This window comes from Ctenopharyngodon idella, chromosome 10, assembly GCF_019924925.1.
Source record: "Ctenopharyngodon idella isolate HZGC_01 chromosome 10, HZGC01, whole genome shotgun sequence".
In the NCBI taxonomy this organism is placed as follows: domain Eukaryota; kingdom Metazoa; phylum Chordata; class Actinopteri; order Cypriniformes; family Xenocyprididae; genus Ctenopharyngodon; species Ctenopharyngodon idella.
The window spans coordinates 1,574,087-1,592,980 of record NC_067229.1 but is presented as its reverse complement, the minus strand read 5'-3'; the positions used below and the strand labels follow the sequence as shown (position 1 = coordinate 1,592,980).

The window sequence follows — 18,894 nt, the reverse complement described above, 5'->3', positions numbered from 1 at the left end:
CAGCACAAACAGAACAAAACAAGCATTTGAAACATTTTCTTCAGTAAAAATGATCTAATCCGCTGAAAACAACCGAGCTGTTCATCTGATGTGCGTGAATCCTCTGAGTTTGACCCTCCTACACACACACACACACACACAGAGGAACATTTATATATAGCCTATATATAAATGTTCCTCTGACTCTTATTATATGGAGTTCAGCTTCTGAGAGAAACCGAAACCTGCTGCGGTTTGATTTCTTTAGAAACATGATTCGTTCTGTTAGACAAACATCTTATATAGAAGAGTGACCATTTATGTATGTTTCAAGGTCATCATCTTCCTGTTTTTATCAACATCCTGTCCTGCTATTTATGAACCTCACAGTCTGACTTCACCTATAACAGAGAAAAAAATACAATTCTATATTTATATAAAAAAAAAGGCTATACAGACATCTGGTGGCTACAGTATTGTATTGCAGATGGTTTTATCTTTTGTTTTTATTTCTCTAACATGTAAGGAAAAAAAAAATTATAGTTTACACACAACATTAAAAAAGCAGAGGTGGAAAGTACAGGGGTCAGAAAATAAAAGTCCTGCCATATTTTTATTCCATCCACTGAAGCAGTGTTAAAGTTAATGAGATATTAATTGAGTGATGATTGACCATTGTTGAAGACACCTGAAGATAACAAGCAGAATCACCAAAGGAGAAAATCACAATTTTTAAGACACCATCACAGAGATCAGGGTTTGCTTTAGTTGGGCTCTTGACCCTTGACTTTTTAATATTAGAATTTGTTTGGGTTGTTGTAACTGAGTCATAACAGCCAGACAAACAAACAAACAGAAAAGATGATCAGGTGGTGTTGGTTATGTTTTCATATAATCATTATTTGATCTGAACTCATTTAGAGCCCAATCTCTGAGTTAGATTTACGTTATTGATTACAGCAGCACTGTGATTCGACAGCAGAAGATCGGCTTTATCAATATAATCCAGATTTCTTAAAAGTTGTTCTGATCAACAACAAAAAAAAAAATCTTCTGATAAAAATAATATTCTGATAAACAGATCAACTATGAACATTAGAAAACAAGCTACTAAAAAGTCACAAAAACAGCAAAAAATAAATAAAACAGTTATAATAAAGAAAATTACTAAGACAATTAAGCTCATAATTTATTCATGCAGCAATGCATGATGGGAGCCGTGGATGTATTTTGATTAGTGGCACCCAGAATGCATTGCAACATGCTTTTTGACAGTCATCACTGTTGAGATTCACAGGCTGATTCTTGATGTCTCTATGTCTAAATTAGAGCAAGTTTTTTTTTTTTTTTTTTTAAACAACTTTTGAGAAATCCTTTGGATTATATTGAAAAAGCTGATCTTCTGCTGTAGAATCACAGTGCTGCTGTAATCAATAATGTAAATCTAACTCAGAGATTGAGCTCTAAATGAGTTCAGATCAAATAATGATTATATGAAAACATAACCAACACCACCTGATCATCTTTTCTCTTTGCTTGTCTGGCTGTTATAACTCAGTTAAAACAGTCCAAACAAAATCTAATATTAAACAGTCAAGGGTCAAAAGCCCAACTAAAGCAAACCCTGATCTCTGTGATGGTGTCTTAAAAATTGTGATTTTTCTCCTTTGGTGATTCTGCTTGTTATCATCAGGTGTCTTCAATAAAGTTTTTTTTCCCCCACAGAAAGCACCATAATCACTCAACCAACACATCCACGTGGAGCCAAGGTGGGTTTTATCTGGGTCATCTAGTTTAGTCTAACCTAATCTAAAACACAGAAGTTTAAAAGGAGCTAGACAAAACTGTGCGTTTCAGACACACACAGACATTAAGAATCAGTGTATGAATCTCAATAACGGTGACATGCTTCATGCCGCAATGCATTCTGGTTGCATCATACAAAACTCATCCATGGCTCCCAGAATGCACTGCCGCATGAAGTATGTCACCTTTGTTGAGATTCATATGCTGATTCTTAATGTCTGTGTGTGATTAAATATCACAGAAGTTTAAAAATGTGTTTCAAACTCTTTCAGATTAAGACTGTTGGATCTCTTCTAGAACAATGAAACAAAGTTAATCCCTTATCTGTCACAGTCCTGCTGGCTGGACGTCTCCCAACCAGCACACCCATGTAAGCCCCACATGGTTTAACCCAGATGAAATAAACACTGCTCAGTGTGAACACTACAGGCTGCAAAATGTAACACTGAATCAGTGTTAAAGTTAATGAGATAATTAGATGATAACAAGAAAACTGCAAAACTTCCTCACACACAGACATCTAGAATCAGCGAATGAATCTCAACAATGGTGACATGCTTCATGCCACAATGCATTCTGGGTGCATCATGCAAAAAAGAATGCATTGCAGCATTAAGCATGTCACCATTGTTGAGATTCATAGGCTGATTCCTGATGTATGTTTGTGAGTAAATTTCACCGTAGTTTAAAATGCTTAGTGTACAATCTGTTTTAAAACTTATTCAGGTTTCCTGATTAAAATTGTGCTGGATCTTTACGTGAATCACAATAAAACAAAGTTAGTAAGATATTGCTCATAATAAAGTCAGTCATATAGATCAGTGAATTAAGCCACTACACAATGATTATATTCTTATCATGAAGCAGCCACAGCATCAGATTGTGTGTTCTCTTGTTTTTCTTGTTAAAACAAATTCTGCAGCCAGAGAAACTCTAACACTACAAAGACAAGTCAAACTACCCAACTAAAGTAAACACTGATCACCATGATGATAACTTAAAACAAATTTCAATAAAAAACCAACAACAAAAAATCTCTCTCTCCTAATTCTCAATAAGAGCTTCTGTATATGGAGTTGTTTAATCCTCTTCTGCTGAGATCTTTAGAGATGTCTTTTATCTAAGGCTGCGGCTGAAGTCAGTTGTAGTTCTAGTGTTTTGATTTTTTCTGTTCCTGTTGTTTCTCTTTCCTTCGTTGATTCTGCTTGTTAACAGCAGCTATCTTCAATAATGCTCAATCATCACTTAATTACTTAATTATCTCATTAACTCCAACACTGATTAAGTTTTACATTTAACAGCCTGTAGTGTGCACACTGAGCAGTGTTCATTTCATCTGGGCTAAACCATGTGGGGCCTACATGGGTGTGCTGGCTGGAAGGCGTCCCGCCAACAGGATTGTGACAGTTAAGGGGTTAATCACATGTTGATCATATAAAACTCAGTCATAAGATCAGTGAATTATCAAAAGTTGATAGCATCTGAACACATTTTGTCTACCTTTTCGTACCGTAACAAACACAGTTACAGCAGCCAGAGAAAAACTCAACTTAAAAAGTCGAGTCAAACTGCCCAACTAAAGCAAACACTGATCTCCATAATGGTGACATCAAACCAAACAATTATTTTCAATAAATCATCAACATCTAAACCTCTGTTAATTTTCATATGAAGTTCTGTATAGACGTATGACAGAAATAAAGTCAGTCTGGTTAGTAATAAGTGAAGCTGGTAATGCTGTTTGTGGAGTTATTTAATCAGATCTTCAGAGATTTAACGTCTTTTACTTGCAGTTGATTTCATCTAAGGCTGTGGCTGAAGAAAGTTGTAGTTCTTATATTTCGTTTTTTTTCCTGTTCTTGTTGTTCCTCTGTCCTTCGGTGATTCTGCTTGTGATCACTTAATTATCTCATTAACTCCAGCACTGATTCAGCGTTACATTTAACATCCTATGGTGTGCACACTGAGTAGTGTTCATTTCATCTGGACTAACCCATGTGAGGCCTACATGGAAACTATGGATAAAACTGTCTGGGACTCAGTTAGATAACCCAGGTCTAGGCCCCACATGGCTGTGCTGGCTGGGTAATAACTTACCTGCGTCTAAACCTGCGTCTGAGGAGAATGATTGTAGACAGGTGTTATTTGCACATGCACCAGCAGGTGGCTCATGTGAGTCATGACTGGCAACAGAACCAGGAACTATAATCAAGCAGCGCTTAATATAGCATTATTATGTCAAAATATTAATTTATTTAGCTTTAAATGAAACCATTGTAATCCTGATAGTATTCCTATTTTTTACAAAATGTACCTGTATTCTTTCTGGTTACTTTTTTGACAAAACTGTAACCAATATGTTACCAACTTTTTGTATGCTGATTATGTAACTGCGTTACATGTATTCCGTTATACTCCCCAACCCTGGCTGTCATAATGAGTGAGAAAGGTTGACATGGAGCAACTAAATCTCCAGAGAATCACCAGTTTTAAACAAACGCAGAACAGAGGAGAATCTGCTGGCAATAAGAGAATGTGACAGAGCTCGTAATAAAACAAGAATCAACATAAGCCTTTCAGAGATGGAGAGAACTGAGGGATTTGAAATGTTGTAAAAGCGACAGGGGGATGATGGTGTTTTAGGTATTTTATTGAACAGATAAATTGCCATAGCTCTCTAACAGAGTTGATTGTAAAGCATTAACTGTTGTGAAGTTCATTTCATCATGGTTGCTGTAGCTGTGCTGGAGTTTATTTTCAAGGAAGTACCGTGTCTATTAATGGGTAAAGATTAATTTACATCTTCAGCTATTCAGCTTGAGATCCTTTCCATCTAAACTGGTTATATCTCTGAAGAATAGTAGTGAATGTTTTATTAGTAGGATAATCATATTCATCTGCATTCAAAGCACAACCAAAACAATCTTCTTGAGGGCCAAAAGTTACATAGTGTGTACCTTTAAATAAAAGTTAGAGGTCAAACTCTGAAGAGAAATATCACCATGTATACTTTATTGGAAGATATAGACTTTAGATATAGAAGTTTTACTTTTTCCTTTGCTGTTCTTGCATATCTTAAAAAAATGCTCTCGCACCTCGATACTTACCATCTCTGTAGTCCACTGTACACTGTTAGACCTTGCTTTAAAAAAACGGAATCAATCTTAAGTGGGATATAATGGGCCTGTCCAAATACCCACATTTGCAATCTTGGCCACAAGAGTGCATGTACGTGACAAGAAGTATTCAAAACTGTTCCAGGTCTTCAGTGCCCTGCAAACAAGCCTGCACTGGCCCTTTACGGGCCCACCTAGGGCTGTCTGCGCAGACTTTAACATTTCTCTATATCAAATGTGCTTCAGAAACACAGTTACAGCAACCAGAGAAACACTGAAGTTAAGAAGTCAAGGGTCAAGAGCTCAACTAAAGCAAGTGCTTACCTCCATAACAGTGACTTCAAACTTTATTATTTTCAATAAAACAGCGCTAAGGATTCCTGGAGGCTAAGTGAGGGCTGCCAGCGATAAGGGGCCAACGTTTTGCCAACGAGCTAATCTGCATTACTAATTTGCCAGCTGCCACTGCTTTGTAGTGATGAGTCATTCATGCTGAGTCACTTAACTAAGTGTGGACCAGCTTCTTATGATGCCATTCCTATGATGCTGTAAAAGCAGAGGCAGTGAAAACTCTTCCTTGGCTGTCCTGACTGATGATGGGAAAAGACTTACTGATGACTCAGTTTAATACTCATTTGTTTGAGTTATGGTTGAGCCACTGCTGCCGCCTACTTTCAAGGGGAGGTGTTTGCATCTCAAATGATCATGTGGTCTCTGACAGCGACAGAAAGGTATACTTTATTAAACAATTAATTAATAAGTAATATTTTGTAGTAAATTTATGTCAGGTTGTTAGTGCAAATCAAAAGAATCAAACTTTGTCTTAATGTACTGTTATATAGACAGACCGTTCACAAAGAGCACGATAACTGTAATGACAACTGTTCTAATAATTATTCTAATTCTGTGAAAATATGGAAGTTTATGTCTCTACAATAACAGACTGCTGTGTAGAACTCATGGACAGACCTTTTTAAAATTGTTTAATTTATCCTCATAAATATGGAAGCCCATTTCCAAAAAAGGCATAAAAAGTCATAATTATGACTATATAAATTATATATATCATGTATTACTTTGATATATATCGATATTGATATACACTGTGTGTATCATTTAACACCATTGTTTCTGGTTCAGATGTGATTGCTTCATGTTAAATTGACTTGAAATGGTTACTAGAACTCACTTGACGTTTTCATTTTGAAATAACATGTTTCAGTCAAGTAACCCAATCAAACAGGACTTTCACTTCCCATCATGCTTTGCACTGGGCTAAATTGGGAGAGTAAATATTGAAAAAGTGTTATTTGATGCATTTTTTAGAAAGATGAGAATATAGAGAGACTTCTTACTGTTTAATGTTCTATTATATAAAAGTTTTTGTTATGTTAGTGTTTTTTAGAGATTACCGTTGTGGTGAAGTGTTGATATAATATATATAATTCATCTATTTAAATAGAATTCATTACAAACAGATTTCAAGGCATTTCCTTTTTTTCACAGCTGATGTATTTTGCTTGCTTTAAAACAAATGTCTCTTGTTTAGTTAAGTTTTTTATTGGAGTCTTTTTTGCTGCCATTGTTTTCCTTCTCAGTTCCATGCAATTTTAAGCTTTTTGTTTTGTTTTGTTTTGTTTCATTCCATGTTTTACATGCAACCTCTCTCAGGCTAATTCAGATTAGCACAGTTGGTTTTAAATTAATCTAGTTTATTTTAATTCAGGACTCCATAGTCCAGGTTTTAGTAATCTGTGCTTAATCTGTGTTTTAGAAAGCCATTTTTTAAACCACGATTAACTATTCTGGATTAAGGCCTATCCCTTATTGTTTGTTTTTAAATCCTTAAATGGTTTGGCACCAACATATCTTGATGCCTTAGTGAAACGTCATACATCTGCCAGATTCCTGAGGTCTTCTGATCAGTTACATTTAATGATTCCCAGATCTAGGCTAAAACTTAGGGGTGACTGCGCTTTTACTGTCGCTTTCCTGAAACTCTAGAACTTGTTACCCGTGCACATTAGATTGGCTCAGATTACACAGCAAATTTCCTAGTGTTAAATTAACACTGCTCAGTGTTTATATGTCTTCTTCTTCTTCTTCTTCTTCTTCTTTGGGTTTTTACGGCAGCTGGCATCCAATTTGTTGCATTACTGCCACCTACTGTATTAAATTCCCTTTACACTATATTCTCTTCTCCAATCCAGTTTCTTTTAAAAAACCTAATAAATAGGTTTTCTCTGCACACTCTTTTAACACTTCCCTCTACCCGTCCTAAACTCTGTAACTGGGTCATCATTTCTTGTCTTTCTTGAATAAACCTCCTAAAAGATATTAAAACATGCTCAACCGTCTCATACTCCTGACATTGTGTGCACATTCCTGTTGGGTGTTTCCCCATAATATGTAAAGTGCCATTAAGATTGCTATGCCCCATTCTTATTCTGCTTAAAATGACTTGTTCTCTCCTACTCGTACCATTATCTCTTGACACACCCACTCTGTATTGAATATAAATGCCTCCCTTTAGTTTCATTCTGCCACTGCTGCTGCCATTTGTCCATTATTTCTTTCCACACTATGCTCTTTCCCTCTGATTTAGATAACTTAATATTGATTTCAACATTTTCCTTTTTAGTTGCCATTTTTGCCAACTTGTCTGCCCTTTTATTGCCCGCAATACCTGAATGAGCCGGAACCCACATGAATGCAATATTCTTCCCCTGCCTAACTGCTGTTGTATAAATAAATAAAATATCATAGATCAAGCCCTTATGGTTTTTAGTTGTGCCTGATTTAATGCTCGAAAGAGCAGATACAGAGTCACTACATATTAAAAACTTGTTGGCGCCACTTTCTACAATCCACTCTATTGCTTCCAAAATGGCAACTAATTCTACAGCATATACACTTAAATAATCAGATGTTCTTTTACTAATATCCACTTTACACTTTGGCACACTAACTCCTAAACCAGTTGTATTTGCTTCCTTAGATCCATCTGTAAAGATCTGAATACAGTACTTATATTTATACTCCCTATATCTATGATATTCTTCTATTATATCAGATGTCCTATCATATTTTCTGATCTTCAGTAGCTCTAAATCAACCTTTGGACAGTCTAATACCCAAACTGGTTTAATATTACAGTTTCCTCAAATTCTCTATTGTATATTCTTACATCTTTTGCTATTTGGTGTCCCGTCCAACCAAAGAGTGTTTATATGAGTCCACACTCAGAGTTATAAGTAACAATGAAGCAGTGTTGAAATTGATTAGGTACTTAAGTGATTAATTAAGTGATGAATGAAGCATTATTGAAGACACTTGATGATAATGAGCAGAATCTGAAGGAAAGAGAAACACAAGAACTACAACTGACTTCAGCCACATTAGATGAAATCAACTGAAGATAAAAGACATTAAATCTCTGAAGATCTGATTAAACAACTCCACAAACAGCATTACCAGCTTCACTTATTACTAACCAGACTGACTTTATTTCTGTCACACGTCTACAGAAGATCTTATTAATAATAATTTGGTTTGTACTCACCGTTGTGGTGAGCAGTGCTTGCTTTTTTTTGCACGAACTATAATGCGGATTATTTCACTGTCATTGGTGAGTTAAAAATGTTTACACTTGTTTTTTTTAATGACAAAATTTAAATGACTTCGTAAACCATTTTGTTTCTTTTTGCTGTTTTATGATATTGTTTATTTTAACTATTTAATTTAACAAACCATTATAATCTGTTTATCTGTGACAAACCCTGTTTCTGTTTGTTCTCTGTTTGGTGAAACAGATGAAATATCAGTGATGGAGAGAGATTCAGTCACTCTAAACTCTGATCTTACGGAAATGAAGGATGATGATGTGATTCAGTGGAGGTTTAGAAACACTTTAATAGCTGAAATCAATAAACAGTTCGACAGAATCACTGTATATGATGATGATCTTGATGGGAGATTCAGAGACAGACTGAAGCTGGACAATCAAACTGGATCTCTGACCATCACAAACATCACAATGAAACATGATGGAGTTTATGAATGGACCAGATTTTTCAGCATGTCTTTTTTCAGCATGTCTTTTATTCATCTCACTGTCTACGGTGAGTTAAATATCAGTTTTACATGTTTTATTTGTTTACAGTGAGATCTTGTCACACTCTGTCTGTCTGTGTTGTTTTAGTTTTACTTTCATGGACTTTTAGTTTTATTGGTTCCTGTTTTTTCTTTGTTGTTTTCCTGCTATGTGTTTGTGGTCATGGTAACCATATGATTTCCCAGCTAACAGAATTTTGTTATAAGAACGTTCTCTAAATATTCAGTGTTGGTTCTGGGAACATAAAAAAGTCCAGTTTTCTTGATGTTAGAAGAATGTATTTTAAAAGGTATGATGTTCCTCAAATGTTCTTTCAACTTAATTTGATTTAAAATTCAACATTCCAAGAACATAAAAATGTCCAGTTTCCTTAAACCCTTAACTGACACGGTCCCGCTGGCCGGACACCTCCCAACCAGCACACCCATGTAGGCCCCACATGGTTTAGCCCACTACAGGCTGTTAAATGTAACACTGAATCAGTGTTGGAGTTAATGAGATAATTAGGTGATAACGAGCAGAATCACAGAAGGACAGAGGAACAACAAGATCTATGACTTCAGCCACAGCCTTAGATGAAATCAACTGAAGATAAAAGACATTAAATCTCTCAAGATCTCCACAAACAGCATTACCAGCTTCTCTTATTACTAACCTGACTGACTTTATTTCTGACATACATCTACAAAAGTTGTTAGTGAGGATTAACAGAGGTTTAGATGTTGATGAAAACAATAGTTTTGTTTGATGTCACCATTATCGAGATCAGTGTTTGTTTTAGTTAGGCAGTTTTACTCTTGACTTCTTTAGTGTTAGTTTTTCTCTGGCAGTTATAACTAAGTTATGGCAAGAAAGGCAAGCAAAAATGTGATCAGCTACTGTCAGCTTCTTTATGGTAAGAATATAGTCGTCATGTAGTGGTTTAATTCACTGATCTAATGATTGAGCTTTATATGAGCAAAATGTTATAAAGTTTGTGTTGGATCTTTAGTTTTAATCAGAAAAGCTGAATTAGTTTTAAAACACATTGTACACTAAACACTTTAAAACTCCTGCAAAACTTCCTCACACACAGACATCTAGAATCAGCGTATGAATCTCAACAATGGTGACATGCTTCATGCCACAATGCATTCTGGGTGCATCATGCAAAACTCATCTATGGCCCCCAAAATGCATTGCGCCTTTAAGCATGTCACCATTGTTGAGAATCGTAGGCTGATTCCTGATGTATGTTTGTGAGTAAAACTCATTCAGATTTTCTGATTAAAACTGTGTTGGATCTTTACGTGAATCACAATAAAACAAAGTTAGTAAGAAATTGCTCATATTAAACTCTGTCATAAGATCAGTGAATTAAGCCACTACACAATGATTATATTCTTATCATGAAGCAGCCACAGCATCAGATTGTGTGTTCTCCTGCTTTTCTTGCTATAACAAACTCAGTTACAGCAGCCAGAGAAACTCTAACATTACAAAAACAAGTCAAACTACTCAACTAAAATAAACACTGATCACCATGATGGTGGCATAAAAAAACTAATTTCAATAAAAAATCAACAACAAATAAACTCTAATAAGAGTTTCTGTATATGGAGTTGTTTAATCCTCTTCTGCTGAGATCTTGAAAGATTTAATGTCTTCTTTTATCTAAGGCTGCGGCTGAAGTCAGTTGTAGTTCTAGTGTTTCGATTTTTTTCTGTTCTTCTTGTTTCTCTTTCCTTTATTGATTCTTGTTGACAGCAGCTATCTTCAATAATGCTCAGTCATCACTTAATTAATTAATTATTTCATTAACTCCAACACTGATTCAGTGTTACATTTAACAGCCTGTAGTGTGCACTTCATCTGGGCTAAACCATGTGGAGCCTACATGGGTGTGCTGGCTGGAAGGTGTCCCGCCAATGGGATCGTAACACTTAAAAGGTTAATGTTAATAAAAAGTTATTTAAAGTAACAAAAATCAAGGGTCAAGAGCTCAACTAAACCAAACACTGATCTCCATGATGGTGACCTCAAACGAAACATTTTCAATAAGACATCCACATCTAAACCTCTGTTAATTCTCAATAAGAGCTTCTGTAGACGTGTGACAGAAATAAAGTTGAAGGAACGTTTGAGGAACATTATACCTTATAATAATGTTCCTCTAACATCACGAAAACTGGACATTTTTTACGTTCCCAAAACCAACACTCAATATTTAGAAAACGTTCTTATAACAAAACTCTGTTAGCTGGGAATAAGCCCCGTGAAGCCATGATTTACAGTGAATTTATAACCGCTAAGGGCAGTCTGCTCCAAGTCGTGCCTAACAACGCCCCTTAGCCGTTATAAATTCACTGTAAACCACGGCTTCTTGGGGCTTATTGCTTTATTCAAACCATTTACTTTTGCAAATGACTGTCTTAATCTGTGTTGAACCCTGTTTCTGTTTGTTCTCTGTGTGTTTGGTGATACAGATGCAGTGAAGTCAGTGTCAGTGATGGAGGGAGATTCAGTCACTATAAACTCTGATCTTACTGAAATGAAGGATGATTATCGGATTCAGTGGAAGTTTGGAAACACTTTAATAGCTGAAATCAATAAACAGTTTGACAACATCACTGTACATGGAAGATTCAGAGACAGACTGAAGCTGGACAAACAAACTGGATCTCTCACCATCACAAACATCACAACTGAACATGCTGGACGTTATAAACTAGAGACCAACATTTTCAGCATGTCTTCTTTTATTCATCTCACTGTCTACGGTGAGTTAAATATCCGTTTTACATGTTTTATTTGTTACAGTGAGATCTTGTCACACTTTCGTCTTAGTTTCACTTTCATGGACTTTTAGTTAGTATTTGTTTATTTTTCGTTTGTTTTGTTTCTGATATGCGTTTGTGGTCATGGTAACCATATGATTTGTCATTCTGTTCAGTTTTGTTCACCTTATTATCATCAGTATAAGTTCAGTGTTTTCAGTCTCGTTTATGTTGTGTTGTGTGTGCTTGCCTGTCTTTTACTGTTAGGATTTACCTGTGGATTTTATTAAAGACTGTTTGAACCTGATTCTTCTTCTTCCTACAACAAACTGTGACAGATCTAAAGTATCTTATCATGACTAATTAGTTAAAATGACTAATTCTCTTTTTACATGAGCAGCAGGTTTATATTTAACTTTCTGTTAAATAGTTTTAAATGCTCTACTTTTGATCATCTTGGTTCCTCTCGATGTTTTTTGAATATCTTCATTCATCCTCATTTCTCTTTATTCTTTGATGTTTTTCAGCTCGTCTGCCTGTTCCTGTCATCAGCAGTAACTCTTCACAATGTTCTTCATCATCATCATCATCATGTTCATTGGTGTGTTCAGCTGTGAATGTGAGTCATGTGACTCTCTCCTGGTACAAAGGAAACAGTTTATTGTCCAGCATCAGTGTGTCTGATCTCAGCATCAGTCTCTCTCTACCTCTGGAGGTGGAATATCAGGATAAAAACACCTACAGCTGTGTGCTGAACATTATTAAAACTTTATTTGTAAATGTTTACATCATAATTATGCTCAGGTTTTTTTTCTATTCACAGTGATAAACAAACATCTTCCCCAGCTTCTTTAACCTGAGAAAATACTGATTTGGGACACATTATAATATACTTTGAGAACATAGTGAAACACATAAACACAACACATCTGTGCTCTATTTCCTCCAACAGGCAACGAATAAGCCTTTAAATCTCCAGTGTGATTTGTCTCTGTGTCTCATCTGAGGAATCAACACCTCCTCCTAGTGTTTCACCCTGACTTGACCTGTTATCAGGAGTGATTTGCTCAGTATCTTCTGTCACTGACTCCACTAGTTCTGTCTGATTGGTTTTGCTGTTCAGCTGAAGTGTCGTTTGCTTTCTCACTAAAGAATTTCTTCACAAACCTGGTATTTCTTTTATATCGTGGACACAGAATTTCTCTTTCTGGACAGTCTATGGAACTTGGATGAATGGAGTTGGTCTTTTCTTTTTACCAGATCTTGTTCCTCCTCAAGCTGTGAATCTCTCGTCCTGCAGTGGTGAAGCCAACTTCTGTTTTAAGGCACTTAAACTTCTGTTTTTCTCTGGTCCTCTGGCCTCAACCACAGCATAAATCCTTTCGGCGGTCAGGCCAATCCCCTTTTCTGAAAGAAGCATTCCCATGAACACTAGCTTGTTCACAATTATGTTGAGTGTCAATCCACAGTCTACGAGTCTCCGCTAGACTGCATGTAGTCTCTGATCATGTGTCTCTCAAGTATAATAATATCATCAGAGTTATTCTCACTCCCTCAATGCTCACTGGCCGACGACGCACACTTTTATCGATATGTGCCATTATGTACAGCAAATGTTGTGAAGCCTCTGGACTGTGCTGTAACAGTTGTCTCACAGTGTTTTTGTGTGAGCGTCTCAGTAATGTGGTGTTCACTCTGAGCAAAGTGAGCACAACAAATGACCCGAAGACGGTTACAGGAGAGACAAACACTCACAGGATCTCATGACAAGATCAAACTGTTGCTTTAAGACATTTTAACATGTTATGGGTCAGTTTATTTTCAAAGGATGCAGAATCAATCAGAAGGAAAGAGCTGGATGGTCACATGCATCAACATTTAAAGATGTGCAGTTATTTTAGCTGATAGTTTCACTTCACTTTACTACAGAGCAGCTTCACATTAGCGCGTCTGTCACTTTATTACTGAACCGGTTTTGAAGAGTTTCTTTTCATATTGCTGGACTGAAGATGTTTCACCCTGTTTTCTTCTGTTTGTGTTTGTGGCGTCTGGTTGGTTTGTTTTTCTAAATGTAGGTTCTGTAAAAACACTGAAGCTCAAACACTAGCAGCATTAGTTTCAGTGTGATGTGATTCTTATCTGAAGTAAAAGTGTTTTCTGTGATTGATGTTCAAATCAACCCCAGATAGCAAGCAATGATCGAAATAATGTTAAATCAATGTTAATGTGTCAACGTTAACCTCATTGAATCAATATCACTTTTGCACCCTCAATTAATGTTGAAACAATGTTGAAATTTCAACAAAAAATCAATGGTAATGGCATTGAATCACTGTTACAATGTAATGTTGGTTTTAACATCATGCTTGAACTCTCAGAAAATGAAACACAACTACACCTGACTTAAAGCCACACAGCCTGAAATCAACTGAAGATAAAAGAAGACAATAAATCTCTCAAGATCTCAGCAAAAGTTCTTTTTGAGAATTAACAGAGGTTTAGATGTTGATGTTTTATTGAAAATGACTGATCGCCATTATGGTGATCAGTGTTTCCTTTAGTTGGCCAGTTTGACTCTTGGCTTTTTGTGTGAGTTTGCGCTCTTTGTAACAGTGTTTACCAAAACACACAATTTATTGCAAAGAAAACCAGCAACAAAGATGCATTATCAGAGCATTATCAACTCTCAGGGAAATTTTCTGTCATTTGTTAATTTTCATTTGTCAGGGTTGTTTTTGTTTTTTGACTCTGTGTTTGTCTGACAGGAATCTGAGATGACGGAGGTGACGTACACATGTTTCATCACATAACAATGATCAAACTCTGTGATTCTGTTTCCTCACAAATGATGTTCTGACAACAACTGCATCTGTCTTTTACACTCTATTACTGTTTAAATATAATTTGATTTGTTGTTTTGTCATTTAAATTTCCTCTAAGTGATCTTTGATGAGTTTATTATGATCCTGGATGACAAATGATGTACAGTCGTGGTCAAAAGTTTTGAGAATGACACAGATATTAATTTTCACAAAGTCTGCTGCTTCATTGTTTTTAGATCTTTTTGTCAGATGTTACTATGGTATACTGAACCATAATTCCAAGCATTTCATAAGTGTCAAAGGTTTTTATTGACAATTACATTAAGTTTATGCAAAGAGTCAATATTTGCAGTGTTGACTCTTCTTTTTCAAGACCTCTGCAATTCGCCCTGGCATGCTGTCAATCAACTTCTGGGCCACATTCTGACTGATGGCAGCCCATTCGTGCGTAATCCAGGAATTCATTAAAGATATCTATTAGTTCAGTATCATTATATTCCAGCCCCAGAGTCATGGTCCAAAATAACTGAGGTAATCCGCCTACCCCCAAGGTTTTTTTCATGGAATGCTTTGAGACTTGTGTAAGATCCAATCGCAGCTTTATTGGTGAATCCAGGATAGTAGTCAAATTACAGGCAAAGGGTTAAAAACACATGCAAACAATCCACACCAGTAATCACACAGGAAACTCAAGGAAAAGGGGAAAACCCCACACACGAGACAAAAACAAGAGAGAGAGCTCAGATAAGATGCGTAACACTTGCAAAACCTCAAAGAGAACGACCGAGGAAAACATGGTTTAAACGAAAACAAAACAAAAGTGTTGTAAAAATTATGTATACTAATCTAAATATACTGTGTTCATTACATATAACTATTGGTCTCTAGTTTGATCTTAGATGATTGATTTACATTATTATATTTCTGTCACTGGATTCCCTTTCTGGATCACATAGCTAGTGTATGGATGAGCAAATGTCATCAATCCAGTTACGAACCTGTAACTAAAGGCTGTGCAGTTTCACAAGTCTTCACTATAACGCACAGGGAAAACAACAGCAGCCATTAGGCTAATGTTAATTAATTATTAAATGTTCATTTGTGGCGGACGGAGTACACCAACCCTGTACGAAACACTAATAAACTATTACTCCAGTAAAAGAGAGGTGTCTAATGCCACACAAAGAAGATAGAGCTTAAATAGTTTGAGCTCAGTCTAGAGCACACTTAATCTGAGAATGAGACAAATTCAGTGAATTCACTGAGATGTTAGCTACTGCAGGTTTAATCTTCTAGATCAGTCGAATTCACAAATAAACTATTCAGTGTTAATGAATGTTGATTAGTTGACTTAAAAGAATCTGTTCTGAAAAGATTTGACTTCGAACTTGATGGTTATTGAAAACATCACACCAAATCATGAAGGTGTCTGTCAAGGTGGTATTGTGATGGCAACAGAGAAAGGGTTCAAAGTATCTGGTATCTGCGCGTAACCCTTATGTCTTGCTCAGAGGGAAGTCTCTGCTCCTGAGTACCCAGAAATAGCTGCAAAATGTCCTGACCTAACCTGGGTCAGTCAGAAGGCAACTCGTACCAGAAAGCTTTGCCTCCAAAGCAAACTTGTACTCATCCCCCATACTACTTTAGTCTTTTGGGAGCGGAACTTGCGCAAAGGCCCCTACTCCCAAAAAAGCCTCCATACTTTCCTGGGGCCTCATTTATAAAATATTGCGCAGAAACCATCCTAAATTTGATCTTACGATCATTTCTCCGACGTGCGTACGTGTGATTTGGCGCCCCCACTAGCCTACATTGTGTTTTGTCTACTTGTGACTTTAATGAATATGACATTGAGCAATTGATATGATCAATTAATCCAGAAAATCCAAAGGATTCACATTTTCTCACATTTTTTTTATTTTTCTTGCCACTCTATATCCCCTAACCCTCACACACAGAAAACTTCCTGCATTTTACTGTCGATTTAACACGTTAATTAGATTAATTAATTACGATAAAAAAAAACAAAAAAAAATTAAATTTTTTAATGCACTTGCCCCGCCCCAAACCTATGTAGGTCATCTGATGAGGAATATAATGCAGGGCAACAACTCATTATGCGATGGATAGAGCTTACAGAATGCAGTTAGAATGGCCATAAAACTCAAGATACTGGAGCAAAAATGCCCCTTATTGAGTTTTTGTCTCATATTTATCATATGAGTTAAGCAGTATCACAAAAGTAACGGATTTCAGTATTACACGAGTGCTGTTTTTGTCCCAAATAAAATGAGTGCAACATGCAATACTTATTTTATACGTAAGTTCAAAATAAGTTTATATTGTGTTATTTTAGACAAAATATTGTCTGGTTTGTTCAATTTTGCCAATGAAACTATAAAGACAAAGCAGAACTGTTCGTCTCCACGCAACACACAGCAGTGTTTCATTTCTGAATCTGCGTTTTGAATGTAACAAAAGTGATTCAGCGGATCATTCATAAAAGACTTGAAGCGGCGCTACACAGACCGACCGGTGTATGACATCAAAGACTTACAGTGATATAGGTTACGCTTACCAATTTCTTGTTATCCACATGGACATCGATGTCCTCATTTTAAGACACTGTTTTTCATTTTCATTTTTGCGTTTTCTGTTTTCTGTTCTGCGCCCCAGAAACGCTTCCCTCCTCTGTCCATTTTGGACATGTGACTGTCCGTAACAGAGCTCTTGTCGAAATGGTGAGCAGTTGATATCACTTGAATTTAAAATGCTAAACAAACATTGTTTTTCAATAAACATCATTTTTAAATTTATTTTAAACGTTTTATTCAAAAAGATTTTCAAAGACGTTTTGGCACAATGGCGCCCCCCTCCGTTCGGCGCCCCTATGCACTGCATATACTGCATACCCCATTTTTGCGCCACTGCGTGTGATTCATAGAATGAACGTACACCGAGAAAACGAGAGTACGCCTCTCTTTCAGATGTGAAATCTACAAATCACAAACGATCTTGAACTTGCACGCAGCTGAAAGGTTTCAGTTCTCCACATTGTAAATGACACCTAATTAACATCATTTACATGTAAAAGATCACCAGTCATTGTCCAAATCCTTTCATTTAGTATGGTGAACTGCAAGAACAGCCTAGATTTGCAAAAACCTGCAATAATCTGATAAAAGAAAATGTGCATGTCTGCTCAGACCTTGATGTGGCGCTAAGCACAATGATAACCTCACAAAACTCAGATAACAGAAACAGAACAGATCACAGACATCAAGATTCAGTGAATGAACCTCAACAATGGTGACAATATTTTCAGATCAACAGATCAACTCTGAGCATCACAAAACATCAGAAGTGGAAAGTCCAGGGTCAGAAAGTAAAAGGCCTGCCATATTTTTACTCCACCCACTGAAGCAGTGTTAAAGTTAATGAGATATTAATTGAGTGATGACTGACAATTATTGAACACCTGATGTTAACAAGCATAATCAAAGGAGAAAATTTTTAAATCACCACCATGGAGGTCAGTGTTTGCTTTAGTTGGGCTCTTAACCCTTTTTAATATTAGATTTTGTTTGGGTTGTTGTAACTGAGTTATAACAGCCAAACAAGCAAAGAGAAAAGATGATCAGGTGGTGTTTGGTTATGTTTTCACATAATCAAGGATCAAGAGCCCAACTAAAGCGAACACTGATCTCCATGATGGTGACTTAAAATTGTGATTCTTCTCCTTTGGTGATTCTGCTTGTTAACATCAGGTGTCTTCAATAACGGTCAATCATCACTCAATTAATATCTCATTTATCACTGCTTCAGTTGGTGGAATACAAATATGGCAGGACTTTTACTTTCTGACCCCTGGACTTTCCACCTCTGCAAAACAAGCTACTAAAGTCACAAAAATGCTTTTTATTATCACCATTGTTGAAGTTCATATGCTGAATTATGATGTCTGTGTGAATCTAAAAGACTCAAAACTCTGTATAATGAATTTTAAAAGCAGAACATTTGACTACCATAAAAAAGACAAATAACGCAAAACTAACAGTTATCACACTCAGAGTTTAGTCTTTGGAGAAAATCAGTGAATCAAGACACTCCATGATGATCGAATCACCATCATTAAATAACCAAATTCAGCTGATCAGAATTTTTGCTATAACAAACATGTTTTGAAACACAGTTACAGCAGCCAGTGAAAATCTAAGGTTAAAATGTCAAGAATCAAGAGCCTATCTAAAGCAAACGCTCACCTCCATAACAGTGACTTAAAACTTTATTATTTCCAATAA

The 18,894-nt window shown here is 36.2% G+C and overlaps 1 pseudogene; it reads right to left on the bottom strand.

Moving 5' to 3' along the window:
• LOC127520208 (uncharacterized) overlaps positions 1–18,894 on the bottom strand; it is a 76,589-nt pseudogene that overhangs the window by 1,588 nt on the left and 56,107 nt on the right.